Raw genomic sequence first — 25505 nt, forward strand, 5'->3', positions numbered from 1 at the left:
GGTTGTATCTTTTGCCCCTAGGGCTTTTGACAAAATCTGAATTTGTTTGGAAAGACTGAATGCAAAAACTTCAGCACATGATAAATATTAAAAATATATATTTTTGTTGATATAAAAATATTATTCTGTTATAAAAATATTTTCTTGAGCAGCTTTATAGCTGGAAAGTCTGTTAATAGAAAGTTGAGATTTCTTTTGGCATCCAAACAGTCTATGGTGAGGAGACAAGTCTCTCTGTGATCCGGTTTTAATTACTTTGAATTAAGATTGAAAAATTGAGATCTGAATGTAAACATCCATTGTTCAAAAGTCTTTGGTTATACATTTATGAAGGTTTTCATAAAATGTGTTTGTGTTTTATGTCCAGGTATAACTTAGCTTGAAAAGTAGAAATTATACGGAGATTATACAAGATAAATGACAGTTCCTGCAGGACAGTTTGGTGGGTGGAAACACCATGGTATTCTATCATTACAGTTCCCAAAATCTAAAAAATCTTAGAAAATAAACTTCTATTGCTAATTTTGTTCTGTAAATAGATTGTGAAACTTAATAGGCATTTCAATAAAGTACTCAGCAAAAATTGTTGTTATTAACAATATACATGCAATCTGCAAATAAGTGTTATTCCTTATTCTTTTTTACTCCAAAGAGTAGACCTAGCACTTAGGCAACTCTTTTATCTATCTATCAATTTATTTATTTATTTATTTATTTATTTATTTATTTATTTATTTATTTATTTATTTATTTATTATGGCTTATTTCGTCACTAGGTAATGTATAATTTTCTTTTTGGAAATTAATTTTTGGAAAACCTACCTTCTCCAAGAACACTGGGACACTTCTACAGAAACAATGTTGGTTGACATTCAACATAATCTTTAATGTCCCTCTATATAAAATTAATGAAGACCAGGGCTGAGAGGGGAGGAGGGGGAGGGTGAAGCAAAGGAAACAAGCAAGCAAGCCAAGAAATAAACAAACAAACCAACAACAACAACAAAAAAAAAAAAAAAAAAAGAGAGAGAGAGAGAAAAATAGGAATTTTATTCCTTGCATTATCACTGTCTATATTTCATCCAGTTTTACATCTTTTCTTGGCCAGCCTTCTGCGTCCCTCCTTCTTGTTCTTTCTCAATAACATTGCAGCTTGTAAGATGTAAATCTTTCTTGAACAGAATGCACAAAAAAGGTGTAATAAATTTACATTAACAAAACCTAGTAATTCTGAGGAGACATCTCAGGGTTTGGAACTTGGAAATGAGTGTTTACTCTATGTATTCTTGCACAGTGTGGGTATAACACTCAGCAACACTTAAAGAAATCATTTCTCATTCAAAATTAATTATATTGTAGCTACAGATTTAGTAACATACTGGCAATTTCTATTGATTAATCCAGGGATACTGTGGAAACTTGAAGCATACTGAAAGTGCCTTTAAAAGGAGACACTGATTTTAATTGGAGGGAATGGTACACAAGCCTGCTAAATAGAGGTGAATGATATCATTCTTTTAGAGTAGTCAGAGTTGATGAGCTGTGACTTATCATACTGTATGTGTTCTTCAATTATGATAGTTTATGTTTCAAAGTAAACCATCTTATTTTCCTTATAGTAGTTTATAATTACAGCAATTGTGATTTGCATTGATAGAGATGAAAAAGAGAAAGAAAAGAGACAAACAACTAGAAATTGAGGAGAGCCTAATAAATTCAGGATTACCAGTGATTACAGAACATTGTCAAGCATATGCTACTTACATCTTGAACTTGCATCAAACATCATAGTTGCTGAGTCTTTATAATATATGAATTTAATCTTTTTAAGACAACAGGTGGTGGCTTTCTGCACTTCCAGGCACATGAATACTATCAAGCATTACTGCATCTGATGCTTTGTAAAATAATCTGATATAATTGTTTCTATGTGCTTGGGGGAATCTCAAAGGAGATCTCAAGATCATTTTATTTTCTATCAACTTTGTTATTATTCCCTGCAATCTTAATGAAGTTGATATTTGGAGAAAAATTCTAGTACCTTTCCACAATAGGAACTGTCTTTTCTGCAACTTGCTTTAATGTTTTTTGTTTTTTTTCCTATATCATTATCAAGTTTTACTCAACAACAAATTTCCTCGAAATTACTTAAAACCAAGAATCCTAGAGTCATTTTACAGACTAAGAACTTGACCATGACTTGATGATTTATCTTCAAGTAACTTATTGAAAGATCCATCTCTGCTCTTGTTATGTAGCTGAAGTTTCCATATTTTTTTCAGAAAAGTTCTAATTTCAGTTATTGAGGATATGCCCATGAAATTCAGAGGACACAGATTTATACCAATGTTGAGCATGTTTGAAAAAGCCACTGTCTTTAGCAATGGTATTTGTGTTGTTAGCAAAATGACTAAGAAAAAAATGATTACACTATGCACTGTACCAGTACTGTAAATCAAACAGATTTACTGCTTAAATGGAAGGAAAAAGAAGGCTTATCTACCAAATTCCTTTCTTTTTATAACATTAATTAAGCATATTTTGTAAGTCATTCCCCTATATGTGTAAAATCTTTACTATTTTTTTCACATGTACATAAATCTATGTTTATTTTTTTGTATGTATGTATGTATACACACAAAAAAGCAAGCAAAACTTCAGTCTCTCTGTATAAATTATTTTATGTCATCAGAGAGTCTGCAGTTATTTGCATTTACAGTGTCTAAAAAATAATGTTTTTTATTTGTTTGTTTGTTTGTTTGTTTGTTTTAATAACCACATCCTTGACTGTTAAAGATGAGAACTCTTTTATTTATTTATTTTTTCGTGTTATTTAACTAGCTTCCTCCCTCCACCTACCATGTTTTCTTAATGTGATTTGGTAATTTCATGCCACTAGAATCTCACCAAAAGTAATAAAATAGCAGTTTAAAAACAGGTTAAAAGCTGATCTAAATGACACCATTCTTCTGAGGCTAATAAAAACAGAACTCACAACAAGTCCTCATGTTGCTAGACAGCTCTGAAACTTCCATGCTTAAAAAGAATTGTTTTGTCTCAGGGAAAATTCCATTCAATAACGGGCCAACTGAGAGCTCACAGATTAATATGTTCTCATAGCAGATTACATAGTTTATCTTTTTCCACTCTTCTAAAGAATGCCTCTTCCTTTACAACTCTAATCTCACCCTGATTTATATAGCACAGATGTTGACATATTTTATGATTTAAAAATAAGCATTATTAATGTAGAAGTAATATTACATTATTTAGAGTCCCATCATAAAAAGTAAATGTGCAAGTGCTGACAGGTTTCCCAGTCTTGGAAGAGTGATAAACTAACTTCCTTCCTTCCTTCCTTCCTTCCTTCCTTCCTTCCTTCCTTCCTTCCTTCCTTCCTTCCTTCCTTCCTTCCTTCCTTCCTTCCTTCCTTCCTTCCTTCCCTCCTTCCTTCCTTCCTTCCTTCCTTCCTTCCTTCCTTCCTTCCTTCCTTCCTTCCTTCCTCTTTCTTTTTTCTCTTTTTCCCCTTTCTTTGTTAATCTTTCTCTCTTTTTCCCTTCTCTCTTTTTCTTTTCTCTCTCTTTCCTCTTTCTCTCTTTCACCCTCCCCTCTCCTACCTCCCTTCTTCCCTCTCTCCCCCTTCCCTCTCTCCCTTATCCTCCCCACCTCTCCCTCTTTCTTGCCCTCTCCCAGCCTCTCTTCCCCTTTTCTACCCTGCTTCTCCCTCTCTCGCCCTCCCTCTCTCTACTTATTCTCTTCCTTTCCTTCACTTTCTTTCTCCACACCTTTCTCTTTGTCTCCCTCTCTCCACCTCTCTGTCTCCCCCTTCACCTCCCACTCTCCCTCTCCCCACCCCCTCTTTCTCTCCTTCTTCCTCCCCTTTGATCTCCTTTTCCCTCCCCCCCTTCCTTCCTTCTCCCCTTCACATCTCTTCTTTCTCTTCCCTCTCCCCCTTATTTCTTTCTTTCTCTTCCTCCCCCTTCCTCTCTTTCTCTCTCTCCCCTCTCTCCCCCCCACCCCATCCTTACTGTCTCTCCCTTCCTTTTTCTCTTTCTTTTCCTTTCTTCCTTTCTTTTTCTTTCTTTCTTCTTTTCCTTCTGGAATGGGAGCGAAATGGTGGAGAAAAAAAAGTAGAAAAAGGAAGGTTATAATTTGGAACTTCCATTACTGAGAATCAGGTGAGACAAAAATAAAATAAAATAAAATAAAATAAATAAAATAAAATAAAATAAAATAAAATAAAATAAAATAAAATAAAATAAAATAAAATAAAATAAAATAAAATAAATAAAAATTAAGGGTAATGTTTCTCACTTCTCCCTCCACATTTGTGCTGTCAGCTGACAACACTGCAGTTGCATTGACATTAACATTATAGTTCTGATCAGGGAATGCATTTTTGAAAAGAATCTCCTGGTCAATGAATTGAACAAATGTATGATAACATGGTTTGCACTGGGGGTTGTCTCAGAGAGCATGGCTGGACACCTTTCAGAAGAGAGTAAAGAGGAAAACACAACCATTAGCATACCTGCTGAACTCTACCATAAGTAAGATGTTCACAACAACAGACATCAACTGCTTTGCTGTATATATCCATTCCTATACATTCATAACCATTGGTCTGCATTACATACATTTTCAGGCTACAAGGACCTTTTTCACTACAGGTCTCCCTTCCAGGAGTAAACAAATTGTTTCTTCTACCCTTTCCCTGCTCCTGCCACCTGCCATCCTTCCCCCCATCAAAGAGGGAAAACAAAACAGAGGGTTGGTCACTTCAGGAACAGAAGGCAAATGAAATATAAGAGGTTTAAAATGTTTTTGAACTTCAGATACAAACAAGGAAGTTGCTGTGAGAAGAAAGGATGCTCAGGCAAAGGTATTACTACATGTTTTGTTGGTTTATTTTACTTCTAAACTGTCCCTGTACAAAGCACTAACTTTAATGGTTAGGTGATTTTGTAGGCCACCATGGATATTTATCTCCAGCGAGTGAGTGAGGTCTTTGTCTGGTAATTAAAACAAACAAACAAACAAACAAAAAAAACTTAAATCTTGAAAACACACCATGAGGAATCTTGAAAACACACAGCTTTGTATTTGTGGTACCTTTTCTCCATGCCATGTATCAAGACACCTTTAGAAGAAATCTCTGTGGAAATACTTGTTTCTTATCCAGATCTATCATGTGATTTATTCAGAGAGTTTTGATATACAGGCCAGATTTTGTAATACATCCCCTACAACTACAAAAAGAAATGATCACAGTACTCACACAAAGGTATTACAGTGAATTCATCAATCTGATTTAGAAGGGATAGATTTCCAAGGGTTTGAGTAGAAGGAACAATACAAAAGAAAACAGGCTGATGAGCGGGAATGGTAAAGCCATTTTGTGCACTGTCTCACTTATGCTTTCTAAGTAAGTCTTTAAGTAGAAGAAGTATCAATACAACACCAATGTCATATCAGAAAATTGAACAATCCCAACAGAGTAATTGGTTACAAAAATATCCACTGTGTTGCATTCACAGTATGTCTGACACTTTTGAAATTTCTGCTACAGTATTTGGTCTAATTAATCAGCAGCTATGTTCATGATTGGGTATGGATGTCTGGAAACACCTTCGCTCCTCAATATGTAAGTAGAAATACTCAGACTGTGTTTTCTTCTGTGATGGTCATATAGAATTGTCAGATCTGTATTAAGGACAACTGCAAGCCAGCAGTACACAACAGTATGGGATCTTGCTTGTATGTAGTTCTGAATCAGAGACAGGCTGTGCTGATTTTGAAATTTTTCGCTTATCTCAAAGTCTACATCTGGTGGTGTGTGTCTTCTACAGCCAGTAGTGTCTCGCGGTTTCCTGTATCAGATCACTGGATTAGCACACATAGCACAACCATGCAATAAATACCCAGCAATCAGCTTATTCAATCTTTTAAAGTCTGGTCTAGTCCAATTTCTCTTTTCCTGCCTCATTGGCCAAAGATACTGAAATTTGGCTCTGACTGATATATCTGGAATAGTGATATTGACCATAAAAGCTTGTAAAACACCAAAGCTGGAAGATTACTTTCTATTTATGTATTTTATATATGATATTATTTATAATTTTGGTATGCATGACATTCAGCACTTGACGCCTGGTTTCTCTTGATGGCAAAGACATAGATTTTAGTCTGTTTAAATTGGCATTGATTGTAGTTACAACCCTTTGGAAACCTGTGAACCCAAAAATATTCAGTAATGTCTGTGTTCCTGTTAGTGTCTTATTCATAAGACTTCCTGCCAGGGTGACAAAGCAACATGATAAAAACTTTTGTCATTGTCTCATATAAAGTTTTACATATACTGATGAAGAGAGGTGAAATATGTATGTATTGATTTTTTGGCTGGCAGAAAGAAACTTCTGAAGGAAAGACAGAGGGAAAAACAGTGGGAGCCAGACTGTCAGATTTGTATCTGTATTTCATGGAAGAGGATGATCCAAGTATGCAGTGGATTTTTGTTATATCGTAAAGTGGCAATACCAGAGTGGACTCAAAGGGCAAGCTAGTGTGTAGACAGTGTTGTAAGCAGAGAAATTGGATTCTAGGACAGCACGGTAATAACATTTATGCCTTCAGGAAAGCCATGAAATAAGAGAATGTCTGATGACTTATTTCTAGAGAATATTTACAAACCTCCAGAACTTCAGTTTTCTGAAGATATATAACTAAAAAATAAGTAGGTTTCTCCTTATGGGTGCTTTCTACAATGTCATGAATGAATTACAATGTTATGAAACAAGAACTTTGACTTGCAATGGTAGGAGAAAACTTAGTTAATGGAATTCCTTGTTTCCAAGTAAATTTAATTTGATTCCTAATTTTCATTAAAAAAAAAAAAAAAAGTACATATTTCTTATACTTCTGCACAAATTTCCACTTCTTACTTCTTTTCCTCCAACATCTTTAATGCATCCTGCATCTTCAGTGAAAGAGAAAACCAACTAGATTGATTGAGAGGTATGTTAAAATAGACAATAGGCATATGTTTATAAGAGTGTTTAATTAAATAGATCTCCTTTCAGAAATACATTTTTTACTCTGTTCTATTAATTGGCTTTGTGATGCTTTGAAATATATGTGCTCAACCAAAACCTCTAGCTTCCTCTCTGCAGGGCTGCTGTCCAGTGTCTCGTCACCCAGTCTGTACATATAGCCAGGGTTGCCCTGTCCCAGGTGCAGGACCTGGCACTTGCTCTTGCTAAACTTCATGCAGTTGATGATTGCCCGGATCTCCAGTCTGTCCAGATCTTTCTGCAAGGTCTTTCTGCCCTCAGCAGAATCAACAACTCCTCCAACTTCAGTATCATCAGCAAATTTTCTCAGTATGTACTAGTTACATGTAGCCTTAATTATTTCTTCCTCGATCAACAGATTTAGTTTGCAAAAGGAGATTAAGTACCTAAGTCATAAAATATCACCTAGTAACATACATCCAGATTCTGTTCACCCCCAAAACTCCTAAACTGCCTAGGAAACACCTGACTGCTTCTGCAAATACTTAACTTTTGACACAGCTCACTGCATACTTATCATCAGTCTTAGTGGCTTAGTACACTTCAATATAACCATGATTTGGAAATTCTTTTTCCTCATCCCTCTGCACATCTTAATACAGTTAAGGTGCACTCACACATTCTTATGCTTCATTGATAGATGACGATCCTCTCAAAATACTCTTGCAGATATTGTCCATGTGTTTATGTATGTGGGAGAAACAAGGAAGAAGAGAAAAAACTTCTCTTCCCCTATCTAATCTGTACAGAAAGATACAAAATGAACAAAAACCAAAAAGGGGGAAAAAGGAACGTCATTGTAACCTGCTAGCTTAGGAGAAAGCAAGCTTGGATTGCTTTTCCTTCCCTTGACCAAGACCTGAGTAACTGCATGCAATGAGCCATGGCTGACAGACAGGATGGTCGAAATGAGATCTAAGAACTGGGAGCCTCACTACTTACCACAGATCAGCAGCTGACAGAGAATAACACCTGCACCTACTGGAGAGTTAATTAAGTGATATAATGGTGCACTAATTTGATTGGCAGTCAGTGAAGAGATCTGGCTTCAAAACCCTCAGTAACAGCAACAGGGCAGAACATTGTTAGACAGATGTCTTCCACAGTGCAGAAGCAGAGGATTGGTGCATGGCAAGCCACCACAGAGACCTTGCCTGAATGTTGCATGTCCACGTGTTTCTACACATAATGGACTGTGCTAGTGCACTAGAGGAGTAACTTTGTGTGTGCGTGCACACATGTATGAGACTGACCCTTCACTCAGTCCGCTCATGGATTGAGCAGTGCTGTACTGTCTACTGTTCCTTCCCATTGAGGGCAGGCTCTAGTCTCTGCTTTTTGTGTGTTGTCTTTGAAGTTGATCTTAGCCACTGTTGAATACAGGCACTGATTTCACTGCATGTGTGACCTTTCTGATTGTCAACTGCTGTACCATCAGATGCTACTTAAAATAAATAAATAAAAATTGGGCAGCAAAGCTTTTTCTTTCACACCTGAAACCATTATATTTGAAACTGATCTATTTTCTTAGCTATTGACTCTAATTACGTGCTGCCTAACATTCCATCATCTATTTTGTAATACTATGTATTCTAGACGGAAAACTAATCATCCCATGTCATTTAATACATTAGCTTACATCTACATTGTTGATCACTACTCCAGAAATGTGTCCTTCTATCTTATTTGCTTTCTTTAAAGTAACTGCAATTTTGCTTGAACTCCTCAGAGACATTTTGAGGGCAGTATTTCTTAAAGCTGTTTTGGAGTCATTATGCTTCAGCACCTTCCTATTCAGCTGCAACTTGTTTTATGACTTAATCCAGACAAGTTATATTCTTGGATCTTTAATGAGCTGCATTTGGCATCTGTTACTATGAGTACTTTGAGCTTTGTATACAAACAAAACAGCAGATGTAATTCTGTGATAGTTATCCAGAACAGACACCCATGGCAAATAGCTATAGACCAGTATGAACTATTTGAGGACTCCAACACCTAGGTGATGGTAAGTGGCAGAGGTCAGCTCTTAACCAGTCCTTTAGTTTTTAACATTGTGTGCACACACTTCCACTGTGCAAGTCTCCAACCTTTATCTGAATGCAGAGCCAGTAGTACTCCATTCTCATGGAGTACCCTATAGAAAAATATGGCCTAATTTTTTACCCTTCTTTTGTGTTTCATACTCATTGTTTCTGGATCTAATTTTTATTCTCTTTCAAATATTAAAAAATGTTCTTGATGGCCATGTGTGACCTGCTTAGACTCCTGATTCTTGGTTCAATGGTATATTATTGTAACAATGGGTACATCCATATTTTGCTTAGTAGAAATTGTTAGTTTGAAAATATTCCCAACACTTCATTAATGCTTCTTAGTTGGATATAGCTCATTTACTATTTGTAATGTTTTTATGTGCACATAGCTTAAGGTGTTGGAAAATATTAAGTCACTGCTCTTTTTGTGGCATTGTTTATTTTTCCTGTTTATTATATAGAATCATATAATCATAAAGGTTGGAAAAGACCTCCAAGATCATCTGGTCCAACCATCCCCTAGCCTCCACTATTACCCAATAAGATATGTACCTAAGTATTACATGTATATCCAACTTTAAACACCGCCAAGGATGGTGGTGTTTAAAGAACACCACCACCTCTATGGGAAACCTGTTCCAATGGCTAACCACTCTTTCAGAGAAGAAATGTCTCCAATTTCCAGCTTGGACTTCTCCCGGTGCAACTGTCCAGGTTCTTCTGCAGGGGCCTTCTTCCCTTCTGGCAGATCAACACTTCCCCCCAGCTTGGGGGGAAAGTCTGCAAACTTACTGAGGGAGATCTCAGATACTGAGGATAGAATATGGTACCGCTAAATGTATACAGGAAGTACTATAAATCTGTAAGTGTAGAAGGGAATGAAAATTTGCATAATATTTAAGGAAAAAAAAAAAGAAAAAAGAAAGAGAAATGGAGTATGGAATAGGCCTGCTTAACCTTATGTTTTAGCTTCTGTTTTCCCTGGATAGTATAAAAATATCTGATTCAAATTCTCACATTTTATTATTATGCTGATTGTACTGCTGTCATCAACTTATTTATCCTCTACTTTGACTTGTGTGGAAATATAATCAGTCATAAGAATTTTAACAGTAGAATTTTGGTCATTAGGACAAAATAAACGGAAGACAATCTATAAACAAAGAGTGTAAGCAGACAAAAATTCTGAAGACATTTGAAATTTTGAATAAAATAAGTAGGATGCTTCTCTAACTAGTAATCAAGAGTAGTACTAGTAATCATCTGATACTTTTACAAACAAAAAAAAAAGTAACTAATAATATATAATTTTATTTTTGATTGTTCTATTAATAAAGATCAAGCAGTGTGGAGCTAGAAACAGGAGTCAGTGACAAGTAAAGAATCAATTATATTAATAAGAAAAAAATAGATCCCCAGATATTTTAATATTTTTATGATGTTATAAAAATATATTGTATCAGCATGCAAAATCTCAAAGCTAAATGTGATTATGAACAAAATTGACCGTGTCAGAAAAATAAAATCAGGGAGAAGCATTTTTTAGCTGACCAAAGCCATGATTTCTTCATCAAGAAAAAGAACCATTAAAACTAATCTAGATTTAGTGATGAGCAGAAGATAGAAATTAGAACTAGGAAGCAAACCAAGAGAGATGTTAAACTTAAAATATGGACTTCATATAATACAGAAAACAGAGAAGGCTACAGTATCCAGGGCGTGGGGGCCGGGGGGGACTGCACATGGGCATTCAAAGGACAGCAAAGAAGAAAAGAGCAAGAGGAACTGCACCTTGAAAAGGACAACAAATCAGAGTTAAAACCTCAGAATAGAGCTCTGGTTTACAGAGTCTGAACAGACTGAGTACTTATAGGGCTGAACAGAATTAAAATGGAGTCAAAGTATTAGAAAATACAATAAAGAAAAATGAAATGCAGTTACATAGTTAATGATAATTAACGTGCTTTTTTACGTAATTAATGTATTCAAACAGTTCTGATTTCACACTATGTGGGGGCTACAAGTTTAAATTATAAACATAAATAGTTGTACTAGTATTTTGATGCTTGATTTAGGACAGCATTTTTTATTAAAAAAATATCACAATACATTACAACTAGAACATTTGTCCAATTGATTAAATACAGAATGTCTGTCGTGAAAAACAGTAACAGAAAGGAAGTCATACTGCATATGTTTATATATAGTAATATACAGTAACAGAAAGGAAGTCATACTGCATAATCTATATGATACAATTATCTAATTGTATTTAACAAAACTGAAGCATGATTATATAAACAAAATATTAAAAAAAAATCCAGTTAATTCATTTCTCATCGGCATCTTTGTCTTAAGACGGTCTCTTTGAACAGATGTTGCTCTTCATTTGTCAAGAAAGCAATACTTTTAGGAATTAAAAGGAATTAAATATATTTCTATATAGCTGGAAAATAAAGCCACACAAATTTACTTCCCTACCCCCCACTCTCCCAAGGAAAATAAATAAATAAATAAATCACACACTAAGGATTCAAAAATTCTACAATACATTACCAAAACCAACAACAGAATCTTTCATCTTTTGTCCTCTGTTTATTATTATTATTATTATTATTATTATTATTATTATTATTATTATTATTATTATTATTATTAAATAATTTATTATTAAATTATTATTTAATAATAATAATTATTATTATTATTTATTTAACAAAGCTATGCTTTACACAAAGGCAATTTTTCTCAATTCTTGTCTTTTACACCCTCAATCTTTGCTAAGTTTTTCTTGAGCTTTCTCACAATGCAGAATTTCTGGCAATAGTCCTCTTCCCAAGAATAGAATTTCTATAGAAATGACATGGGCCAGAATATTCAAAGTCCCAGCAAGCAGATGGCACTTCTTAGCTGAAGTTTCTAGCAGAGCTGGAGTGCTCTGGATTTCAAAGAAACAAGTGGAGATCAGACATAAATTTTTATCAAGCTTAAGAAGGTAGAGATACTGCCACATCATCCTTGGTTGCTTCAGAAGGAAAATCATTAATACAAAAATATATTAAAAAAAAAGGTCAGATATAAGTTACAATATATTAGGAAAGTCTCATCAAATTCTTAATATCTATCTATTTTCCATTTTAATTATCTTTTTTCTTTTCTTTTTTAATTTTAAGTACATTATGTGACATTAGCAAATTAATTGAAAGTGTTATAGTATCTTCCATTTACTTATCTGAAAGAACTAAAGAGAAATTGGTAAAATAGGATGCAAGAAATGTCATTTTCACCTTATAACACATTAGAGAATTGTAGAATAATTTAGGTTGCTAAGATAATCAAGTCCAACTGTTAACCTAGCACCATCAAGTCTGCAGCTAAACAATGTCCCTAAACACCACATCTACATGTCTTTTGAAAACCTCTAGGGATGACAACATAACTACTTCTCTGGGCAGACTGTTCCAATGCCTCACAACCCATTCGGTGAAAAAAAAAATAAAAAATTGTCCTAGAAAAAAGAGGCCCTTAGATGAAAGATGATATCTGAGGGTGGTGGGAGACTGAGAAATATGTTGTTAAGTAATAATAAAACCATTAGGCTATGCGGATCATAAATTTAATGTCCTTATCCTACCACTTCACTGCCTAGTCCACTGAAAAGCATGAAGCAAACCTTGCAAATCAGAGTTCCAGTGAGAAGTTTGACGAACTGATTATTTTTAATGGACTGTCATGAATAAATTGGATTCAGGTACAGAATTACTAAAGTCTTTAAAAGAACATCAAAATTAAAAAAAAAAAAAATAAGGATGAAAGAGGTATAAAATCTTTCTTTTGACATTTTCTTCTCACTGTTTAACCTGTCAGAGAAAGTAGACAGAATCTTTAGCAGGTTTAATGACAGATTTCGAAAATTCATTATTTTTAACATAAAAAAGGCATGGATAAAACTGAAAAGAAATTGTATAGAAAAAGGCATATGTATTTCAGAGAAACAAATTTTTTCTTGATTGTATTTTCATTTGATTAGTATAAGCGTAATCATAATACCTCGTTGTTATTTTGTATCAAAATAATCTGTTTTTTCTCACAGCAGAGACCAAAATGAGAGAAAAATTATACATTTACATTTGAAATAAAGAAAAAAATTAACTGACCGCCTGTCTGAGTTTAAGTAATGAGCAAAGAACTAGACCAACTCTAATAACTAAGCTTCTTCATCTACTCTTCACCTAAAACCAAACCAAACCAAACCAAACCAAACCAAAATAGTACTCTCAAGAATGAGAGAAGTCATACTGACTCTTTCTATAATTTTTCAGACATAGCTTAATGTAAAGATTATTTCATCTGTCATCTCTAAATGTATTTTTGGTACTGTTTTTCATAGTTGATATCTAATCTGTTTTAGATGGAAATGCCAGAACACTGAATGTTTTGGTATGATAACATCAAATTACTGTGTTAAGCCAAAAAGTGTTGAAAACTAATGTGTTTTATATTAATATTGAAACATTAAAATTCAGAGCAAAATAGTATATTTATGTATATTTTATATAATTCACATGTATTTGATAATCAATATTGTAAAATAGACAGGAAATTCTATTGCATTGACCATGTTACCACAAATACAGTTTACTCTCAATCTCTTCATCTTCATCTTTTAATTTTGATTGCATCTGTTTTCACAGTCATATTCTTACAGTCATGACTGGTTAAGTTTCTTTAGGTTTAAACACTATTAAAACATGACTATCTCCATCACAGATTTTTCAGAAGCCCTTTACTCAGTTTCTTTATTTCTGTCTGATGTTTTCCCTTCTGAGAGTATGAGAGAGTGAGGTAAGCTGGAGAGGAGAAGGTTGGTTGTTTTAAAACACCTATCCAATTGAACCAACTAATAAAACTAATAAAAATAAGCTAACTAGATAAACTGGGAAAAAGGATTGCATGTGTAGTGATCATCAGAAACCAAAAGTTTTGTTTCACAGCCACAGTTTCTAAATGGATAATGGATATTGCTGACGTGAAGCTATCCAGCAGCAGCAGTCAGCCTGCCTTGCTACTATTTGGGAAGATGAGGAGATTACATCTTTTTGCTAGTTGACTGAGGGCTCACACATCTTTGAAAAAATAAAATAAAATAAAATAAAATAAAATAAAATAAAATAAAATAAAATAAAATAAAATAAAATAAAATAAAATAAAATAAAATAAAATAAAATAAAATAAAATAAATAAAGTAGAATCTGCTTCAAACCCCCCTAAATGAGATATCACAATGAAGCAATGAGTATTTTAAGGAATAAGGTGTTTTGTCACATTATTATCAGAATAATTGTAATGTCCAGTTCACTACAGTTTCACAGAATGGGGATCATCTTTGAAACAATTATAATATTTTTACTCTTCTCCTGAAAGTTAATTTATTTCATTCATTTACTTCCTATTCTCTTGGAAGCTGGAGATAAGACAATCAGCTTTCACTCGTCTTCATATAAAGTTGGTCGCCTAATTTCCTCAGACATGTTTTAAGCACAACCTTTTGCTGAACTAGTTTGAACTGTCTCCAGGCTCTCTTATTTCTTGACATCACCTAAATTGTGTAACATTTGTACAGAAATATTGGCTGGTGTGTAGGATTAGGAGAAAAGAGAACAACAAGAGCAATTGACAAAATTGTTAATTCTTAATAAATTTAAAGATTACAAAATACTTCCAAGTATACATCCAAACAGAGCACAGTTTTAAAAGCTGCTTTTCAGGGAACATTGAAGTTCCAAGCTGATGGCATTTTTACAGGAGAGGTATAAAGGTGACATTATAGAAGTATTTATGCACACATGTAATTTGAGGAGGAGGGTGCAGAGCAACAGCCCACAAGGCTTCCTCTTTGACCCAAATTTCTATTCAAGAAAAGAAAATGTGGTAGAAATATTCACATCTGCATGAAAAGTCTAATCAGTATTTCCAGTCAAAAACTTTTCATAAAAATACAAGACAGTATTTGTCAGAAGCACTTCGGAGTATTATGTATATAAAAGTTTTGGTGCTACAAGCCTGACGAGATAACCAGGTGTATACACTAGGACAGTGATCTCTGCAGGGATACTGCCATAGATGCATTTTAAATGTAATCTGTTGTACACATAAATATAATTTTGTTATTGTTGTTATTTCATGGATAGAATTAATATTTTAATGATTATAATATAGGAAAATAGAGAAAGAAACTAACCAAACTGTTTCCACACCAGACAAACATTGAAATCTTAATAGGAATGATTCTACTAGTATTTTATTTCAAGATATGTATAATCCATTAATTAATTTTAAATGTTATGTCAAATAGATGTCTAAGCCAAACCATTCAATGGGAGATGATATTCTAAGAAATGAAATTCTATGGATAAATTTCACCAAGGCCAAATTTCTCAAAAATGAAATAACCTCACATTCAAGAATTGTAATAATTATTCTATTTTATTGTATTATATTGATGCTTATATAACAATTAAAATTCAGTAATAGAACTGATTAAAGCATAAAAGATATTGGTTTACACTGGACCTTTATTAAAAAAGTCAAACTTTTCATGTTGTTCTGGTGTTCAGATAGATGTTTAATCAGTATGGAATTCAGTTTGTCTTTTCTTACACAGGCTCTTTTCAGGAAGGAGAAAAATGATGGTGGGTTTACTGATTCTTAAGTATCTGTTCCTAGCACTATAATTGTTTGATGTGCCAAATAGGTTTTACAGTACAGGATGACATAACACAGACTATCAGTGTTTTATCTAAAGCAAGATTTTCATCTAGTAGATGCCCTACAGTCTTGGAAGAAATTGATAACATTTTGGATAACACTCAAAGTAAAAAGAGAAAGTAAATCACTTGTGACTTCATTCATAAAGATAGAAAAAGACATTTTACTTGCATCACATTCTGTGCAGCAAGGGAAAACAAATCTTTTGTATTCATGTTGGCTTCAATTTCCTGAGAATTAAAACCAGAAAGAACTAAGTACCTTCATTTCAAGCAGGAGATCGTAGTTTCCTACGATCGGTTTAGTCTTTTCATATGAAGAGGAACTGTGAGCTGTCTTCTACAGCAGTAGCTCTTAATATCAAGCATTACACAATGTTTCCTCATGTGCAAACTGATTTCCTTTTGAGGATGCCTTGGCTTTAATCTGTTTTCATGAGAAAGCTTCCTACATGAATAGCATCCCTTGAATCTAATCATTTTCACTGCCCTTCCCTGAAGTGTTAATGTTACCAGTGTGTTCATTCATCGTTAGGTGATCACATCTCTATTATGTGATGCATTCTGCAAGTCTGCAATATTAAGCTAGCATTATTGCAGCCACAAATAGACACAGGAGCTCATTGATCATTTCTCTCAGTTCTTTGTAGTTCAGATTACACCACACAAAACTGAAATATGCTTACGAGCATTTCAATAGGAAATGGTTATATTTTGTGTTGTAAGTGGTGGAAGACCCCCTAAAAGTTTGAAATATATAAAATGCGCATTTTTTATAATCCCAGAGGAAGACATAATTGTGTGATAGCACAATAATTAAACTGGTTGCTGAAAGGTACAACACCTAAACTTTGAATGTATGAGATTTTGTTAGAGAGAGGATCACATCTAGTTTTCTGCACTCCTTATGGTTTTCAATGCAGAATTTAAAACTACTTTATTAATTTCTTTTAGCTGGTAATACAAGCCATCTGCTATACCTAGTAGACAGTTCTTTTTCATCCAAAGGGAATAATCATGAAGATATACACTAAACAATGCAAACTGCATGTTCAAAAGTGACTCCTTTATTACTCCTGCTCTGATCATTTCAAAGAACTAAGCAATTAAATCGTCTTCATCAGTTGACCTGGAACTGTTCAAGTACCATACTGGGAGAAGAGGATCTTGAGAGATAATGTATTACTTCATATTTTCCATTTCACACTGTTTCCATATAAGGTTTTAATGACTTTATATAAAAATAATAATTAAAAAAAAAAAAAAAAGGAAGACCACATACAAAGTGAACAGCTCTTAAATCTTGAGGAACATAGTGTTTGTGCTGTTTCCAAATCTTAAAGAGCACTGCTTTTGATTCCAAGATAGTTTACGTTAAGCCTATCTCAAAATGCCTACAAGTTTTAAATTATGAAAAATATAACTGTGATGACATCCAAGTGACGTCATTACCTGTAGGTGTAGGAAGCATCTTCCTCAGGACAGATGGTTTCAAAAGAAGACGTTTATCTGTATCCTGATTTTTCCATTATATTTTAATTTCAAAAGAAATTCCATAAACAGTTACATTTTTCACTGGTAAAATTTGATGCAGGATTAGAAATAGATTTTATAAAGAGATGCTACCTCTGTAATAGACCAAACAGACCAATGAAGTACAACGTGATATTGTAACACAGGGACAAAAAGCACGGATTTTGCTGTTGCCGACGGAAGGAAGACACAGACGCTCAATATGAGTGAACAGTGAACTTCAATTTTAATGGATAGCTCAGTCGCCTTTTATCTAGTTCGAACATAATCAACTCATACATATTGCAAAAACTAAGCTCAGGATTGGCTAACATTTCCCACTCTTTTCAGGTAGCTCCTCCTTCTTTTAGCCACCGTCCTGCCTTAGGGACTTTCCCAATCGCTCAAGGGCATTGTGTCCTTGAGCCTGATTGGCTCTCATCCAGCTGCATACGTGCCCAGACTCATGTGAGTTGAGTACGGTACTTCACTAGCCCATTGCCTCCTAACTGCCCAACATCCACATGTCCTATTTCACTTAACCATTCCTCCACAATTCCCCCATTTTTATTTTGCACTACAAATACCTTCTCCATGAGTTGCTCTAGTTTCTTAGTTAGGCAGTTAAAGATTACATATGCAGCAATTATAATCAGTATAATTATAAGTAGAAACCAAAGTCCCTCTTTAACTAACAAAACCCATCCACCCATGTTCCCAAAAACAGATTTAAGACAACCTTCAAACCAACTATCTTGTACTACAATTTTTTGCGTATGATCCCTTAACCATTTCAACTGGTCGTGAATTGACTGACCATGGTCGGAAAGATTAAAGCAACACATTCCTTCTACATCTTCACACCCATGTCCCTGAGCCAGCAACAAGAAATCAATAGCAGCCCTATTTTGCAATACAGCATGTCTTAGACTCTCCATATCTTGTGACATTTCAGAAAGAACTTGTGTTGTTACATTTGATTGTTTAACAGCCCAACAAGCAAGCTTATTAATGTTAGTCAAAGCGTGTGCAGTTCCCACACCAGGCACCAAAGCAGCAAAGAATCTTTCTGCTGGACCCCACAATTCTACATCATCATTACAGTCAGAACCCAAAGTTTTTAGTTCTCGTTTAATTCTTCTGCTCCTTGTCGAGTTCTGCCACAAGTGTAAATCTGGAGCGAAAAGTGTGAGTCGCTCTAGGTAACACGGTCCTCCAAAAGCATTGGCTGGTACTCCTTGCCATGCACGGTCTCCACAGATCAAAAACATGCCAGAGAGAAGCAGCACAGCCGCCGCTGCTTCCATGGTTACGTCAGACAGGCTGCAGGGTCCTGATGTCCGTCCCTCTGCTCTGTGCCGACTCGCCACACGGTGAGGGTCGGCTGCCGTTCGATTCCGCCGAACTCTGAGCGCAGCGCTGCTCGTGGCGGTGACTGAGGGGGGGGGGGGGGGGGGGAGGCTCACATTGCCCCGTAGCCCCGAGGCAGCATTATCTCCAGCACTTCCCGGCAATCCCAGTCGCTCTGTAGCGGCAGCAGCGACTCTCTGCTCAGCCTGATGTGTAGCTAAAGCATTAGTGGCTGTTCTCCAAGGCTTCAATAATTTTTTAGCAGCCTTATTTTCATTAATAACTTCATCAAACAATTTGTCCCCAAATTTACGCCACTCTGTTTGTTCAAAACCTGTATCAGGATTGATAAAACAACCCTGCGCTACTCCATATGCTAATAATCCTGGTAAATCCTTTTTGCAGTCTATAAGCTGCATGCTCCGCTTTTCTAAAAAGCATTTGAGCAAATCATACGCCGCTTGTCTCTCCATACCTTTATATACGTCGGTACCGTTGCAGCCTTTGCAAAGACCTTGGCGGCGCTTTCCAGCGGGACCCTCTATAGGCTCATCCCGGGTGCGAGGACTCCCTTTCCGAGCTGCGGGTGCAGGGGTTCCAAATTTTCGTCCCTTTCACCTTTCAGACCTCGGGTGCGGGGATTCAGCAATTTTTAATCCTTTTCACCTCCTGAGCTGCGTTGCAGGACCGGTTCCCGTATTCCGTCCAACTGTGGCTTGCAGGTTCAACTCCAGCGGAGTCCCTGTTCCCGTTCAGATCGGTCCCTGCTCGGGCGCCATTTGTTGCCGACGGAAGGAAGACACAGACGCTCAATATGAGTGAACAGTGAACTTCAACTTTAATGGATAGCTCAGTCGCCTTTTATCTAGTTCGAACATAATCAACTCATACATATTGCAAAAACTAAGCTCAGGATTGGCTAACATTTCCCGCTCTTTTCAGGTAGCTCCTCCTTCTTTTAGCCACCGTCCCGCCTTAGGGACTTTCCCAATCGCTCAAGGACATCGTGTCCTTGAACCTGATTGGCTCTCATCCAGCTGCATACGTGCCCAGACTCATGTGAGTTGAGTACGGTACTTCACTAGCCCATTGCCTCCTAACTGCCCAATATCCACATGTCCTATTTCACTTAACCATTCCTCCACATTTTGCTTTGATCAGTTTTCCCCTGATGTTGTTTTGTCCATCATTTTGCCCGTTGCTTAAAATAAAATACAAGTATTTCCCTCATATGAAGACAAATTCCTTTGTAAGCTACTGTGGCATTATATTGATAAAGCCCAGGTGGGCTCAGTACATAGTAAGATGAAAATAACATTATTTTATGAAATAAGTTACAAAAATAAAGTGTATGAATCCTGTTTATGAAATGCTAACCATGTCTGAGATGTCAACATTTTCCAGTTTGCCACAGAATTATTCTGGCTAACAGTGTAAATTCTATGATGGGGCTACTTGAGCTCTACTGTGTTTGGGAGTGCTCTCTTGCTGTTTTCAGTGGTGAGACCCAATGTCTCAGTGGTCTACCTCCTTCCAATGCCTGGAAAGTTAGCTGTTTCTGCAGAATTTGCCCTTTAAATTTACAGTGAGCAGACTTCATGCTACCACTATGTCCACTAACTTCAAAACATGTTTTTACGGTATTGGAGAATACAAGAGTGCCAAAACAAGTCCCTAATATTTGTGGTCTACCCCTCAGGTCAGTCAGGATGTGAGATACAGCCAGTCAAGATGTGAGATATAGCCAGTTTCTCTCAGAAATTCCTGGAAGACTGTTAGAGATTTGGAGTTTTCTTCCACTTTCTGGTATTTTTATGTTGGAATTCTGTCAGCACTATGTATCCTCAAAGCCATTTCATCTGAAGCAGTTATTACTTAGACAGATTCATAGAGTGAATAACAATCTCTCATAATAGCGTCACTTTTCACTTTTTGAACTCCCTTTCTCCCTCTTACTTAAATATAATTTCAAAATGTGGGACTACAACTACCTGTCTTAAAATGTAATGAACTTCACACAGTTCATGAAGAGAGCAAAACGGCAGCAGGGAGGATTCACATCTTTATTTTATTTGTCTAAGATAACTAGCTTTGCTTCTCAGTTCCTACTGCCTCTGTTTGTTTGACTCCAGATGGGCTTTGATGTAACAGAGGACAGCATTTGACCCAGAGACATTTAAAAGTCAGATGTTGGTACTGATTAAAAATCTACAACTAAGGCTTGATTATTAGAAAAAACATATTGAATTTCTGTGTTCTTGTTTCTACTCCTTAATCCTGGCAATAACCACGGTGGCCATTGTAGAGTAATGCTCACAGAAGTCAAAACTGATAAAGTCTGTGTGTCAGAAAGCAATGACTTAATCCTTCTCAAGCTGTTTTTTGCAATTTCTCATAATTAAAGAAACAATAGACATAGGTATTTTTATCTAGCATATTATGTCTGCAAAGAGTACAAGAGAGAGTTTGAAGCAGTTTAAGTAAACCAAATGTGTTTTATGATATTATCATAAGTGATACATCTCAGTATCACTTATGTACTCTACATTATGCAGGCTGTATTAATATAGAGCATGCATTATCAGCTAAAGGGCTTTACTACTCTTTAATCTCCAATAAAATTATTTACCACTAACTTCTGTCCCTTTAATCCAAGCATTTCACATTCAGTTCAGATTTCTCTATAGAAAGCGTCGGTGTCTGCCTGTCTAAAGGGTTTAAGCTTATGCGCAATAAAATGATATTATGTTTCACACTGATTGAAAAGCTGTGCTATCTAGGGGATTACGGAAGTACTGCAAGTGGCACCAGTCATCAAATAAATTCCAAAAGGGAAGGGGGGAGTATGTCCTTTTTTTTTTTTTTCCAGTAAGAAATATGAAATAAAAAAGAATCCTTCAATTCCTTCCCTCCCCCAACTTTGTCTTTCACCAGCTCTAATCCTCTCTGGGCTTTCTCCAAAGGTTTTATGGGCCACTGTATGAAACATGCTGTCATACTTACTGATCACTGCAAGATGACACTTTAAAAATACAAATCCATAGAGAGCTTGATAACCTTCATTGTCAAATGGAAGCCAAAAAGATGGCAAATGCACTCAAGTGAGTTTTTTAAATATAAGAAAGAGGGTGACAGACTGAAGAGCTTTTCACTCTGAGCTATGTCTACTCATTGGAAGGGGTAGAAAGAAAAAAGGAAAAATCTAACACAAAAACAGAAGACGATGATTTTGTATCTAAAGAAGAACAAATTGAAGTATTATAGATGACTAATTGTCACCCTTAAACTGCAGTCTGGCTAAGAGCTGAAAACAGGCTTTCTGAAATTCCTTTTAATACAGGAAGTAATAAAAAACATTTAAATAAAAAATTACAATTCTTGGATAAAACGGGGTGAAGCCCAGAAAACTGCTTAGTTTTCTACAAATTTTGTTTTTTACAAAAAAACAAATGCATAACCTCCTTGGCCTAAAGCAAGAATCACTTTGCTGCAAGACAGAGAATCAGGCCATGACACACAAATATCACAGTAATATTTACATGTGCTCGAAAAATGAATTCTAAAACAAAAGTAATGAAAAATATACATAAATTCTTATGAAACTAATCAATTTACTTAATTTTCATTGAAGTTTCATTTGTTTCCCTCTTCTCTTTCTTGATTTATACCCTCTAGACAAGAAATATATAATATTTAATGTGATCTGTGTTAATATTAATTGTTTTCAAAGCAACTGTGATATTTAAACAGATTTGATTTCTATTGCCTACTTTACTAGTTTAATATGAGTTAATCCTCCTTTTGGGTGTTTCTCTTAAACTATATAATCTGCAGATGAATGAAGCGATGTCTTTTGAAGTTGAAAATCTAGCCACAAGAGAATGAATAAAATTATTTTTAATCAGCAGCTTTAATGATAATTTTTGTCTGAACTCAGTCACAGTACTGTATAAGGGTGGAGTTCTTTTTCAGTATGGCACCTCAATGCTAAGTTCCAGTGAAAAAGAAAATCTACAAACGCAAAAAATGGCATAAAGCTGTTTTCCTTGCCTCGCCTCGCCTCGCCTTGCCTCGCCTTTTTGTATGGATAATTAACTCCAACTAGAGTCTGTCATAATAAAGGATGATCCCAATCAAACTTCTTCCAGTGCCACAGCCTGAACAAAGCCAATGAGCCTTGGTGACTACGGAAATACAAAAATAAAATAAAATAAAATAAAATAAAATAAAATAAAATAAAATAAAATAAAATAAAATAAAATAAAATAAAATAAAATAAAATAAAATAAAATAAAATAAAACAAAACAAAACAATGCAGGAAGAAATCTTCTGATCTTCTCTGAAACCCAGCTCCCCATGCAACCAATGGGTTTATGATACATCATAAACTTTGTATCATGGATGGACCTCAGTCTCCAGATACATTAAAAAAAAATAAAAAAATAAATAAAATAGCCTCTTAGGACTGGATGTTTTTGCCAATGACAGCTACTTAGCTAAATGCAAGACTTAAATTATAACAGCAACTGGAATAATAATAAAAAATAAATAAATGTCTAAACTGATTTTAGTAGCCTTTTCTGTCTTTAAACTTTAAGCAAGGATGAAGATGTAGAAACCATCTGACTAAGAAGAATGAATTTCCCACCTATTGCTCATCTGTGATCAAATTTATTTTGTAAATAAATTCCAAAGCCATGAAAGTCTGGACATGAAATTCTGTTGTAAAAACTCTTTTAATAGGGGTCTGCTTTTCTGGTTTGATTATCAGTAATGTAAATGCATGAAGAAAACATCAGATGTGCTCCCTTTTTCTGCTCTCCCAGAAACTATTCCTATTTTGTTTAAAGCTGAAAAAAGGACATTTTAAGAGATTCCCTGAAGCAAAAATAGAATAGCTGTTCCCCAGTTTGTTTCCTGAGATTTTGAAATAGAACTATGTTATAGATATAGTCACAATATGATCTTTAAACAAACAAACAAACAAACAAACAGGATTTTGTGGTGTATCAGCTTTACCTAAAACCTACATGGATCAGGCTCTTGAGAATTTCTGCTACCTCCATAAATGAAATTAGTTGTGTTCTACTGTATGGTTAACACTAGAAATTAAGCTAAATTATCTGTTGCACAGTTTCTCTGTTCTTTATGAGGCACAAACAGAAACAACAGAGGAGATGACATCTCATAATCTGTAAAGCCACAGGAGTAGCCAGTTTTCCTTAGTATTTAATGATTTAATATTTCATTTACAAATTAATGTTCCTGCTCCATAGTAATATATATCCCTCCTTCTCAGTTTATTCATCAAAAACTTTAAACGTCAAACAAGTGACATATGAAAGCAAGGCTTTGCAGATTAAAAATTACTTCAACATAAGATGTCAGTCTTCAAATAAGGAAAAAGATTTTAAAAAGATATTAGAGGTCTTCCTCTCCCAAAGCAGGAAGTTCCAAGTGCCTCATGCAAAATTTTTCATAGACTGAATGAATACACAATAAACTGTTTAAACAATAAGAGGATTTAAGCAACCAAATATTATTGTTTCCAAACAGAAAACTTTACGTACCTTATTAATTTTAATTTTATAGATATAGCACACATTTTACTTTCACAGATAACCTTCCATCACTAAAGTACTAGCATCACTGAAGTGTTACTAAAAACAAGGGATGATAGTAACGGTCATGAAAATAAGGCTGTTCTCTATCTTTCAATACTTATTTTGTGGTTGTTCATTCTGCCTGGTCACTTTTAAAACAATATTTTAATCACTTTCAGAGTATCTTCAGATTTTACAGAGAGGTCAGGGAAACAATAGTGGCTTTTTTATTTTCTGAAAATCCACTCATAGTTTCAACCATCAGAACTCTTTCATTTAAATTGCTTGGTTAACACAATTAGTTAGAAATGTTGCTAAAATTACTCTTTGCTCAATAAAAATTGATCATGCTTTTGAAAACTCATTTCTGCAGGGCATGCAACTGAATTTCCCTAAAAGGCACAGACAAACTAATTTCATATTCAACAACAGTCAACTGTTTCCCAACTAGTGTTAGATTAGGGAAAATGCATCAAACCATGGCTTTAATATTACATTAATATTGGTAATATTGACATTTTTGGATGTCAAAGATTTATACATTAGGAAAAAACAAGATAACATGCTCATGATCTAAGATAACAGGCATAGGATGACTTCTCCTAACTCAGCTGCCTCTAAGTCATCTCTGAAATCAGTGCATTTGTGTGTACATATGTATATATGTATGCATATGCAATCCACTATTTCCATGAATTATGACTAGCAACTGGTACACTGTGGATAGCCAACTCTAATAATCAGTTCCTTGAAAGAAGTGATATAAATTTGGGATACATTTGTACACTGAAGTTCAAAGGTCCAAGCTTCAAATTTAATTTACTAGTGCATTATAACAAATGTAATGGACTGGGTGATTATGTAACAGAGGACCTTATGACTGTCAAACAAACTTATAGAGGGAAACTTATTGTTCACGGAGCAATCATTAGGATGCTTAATTTAAACAGTTTTGTAGCCTTAACAGCATTCTGCTAATTTAGTTTATTTTTGAATGTATATGTCTACACATATATATATTCCTTCTAGAGATTCATAAAATGCTTTCATAAACACTAGTTGCCCCATCACCTTTTCATGTGATATCACTATTTTTCCAGTTAAAAAGACATATAGTTAGTTGTTTTGGTGGATAAAGAGGGTACAAATAACTTTTGTGTGCAGAT

The sequence above is a fragment of the Netta rufina genome (genome assembly GCF_964035555.1).
Source record: "Netta rufina genome assembly, chromosome: 5".
NCBI classification, from domain to species: Eukaryota; Metazoa; Chordata; class Aves; order Anseriformes; family Anatidae; genus Netta; species Netta rufina.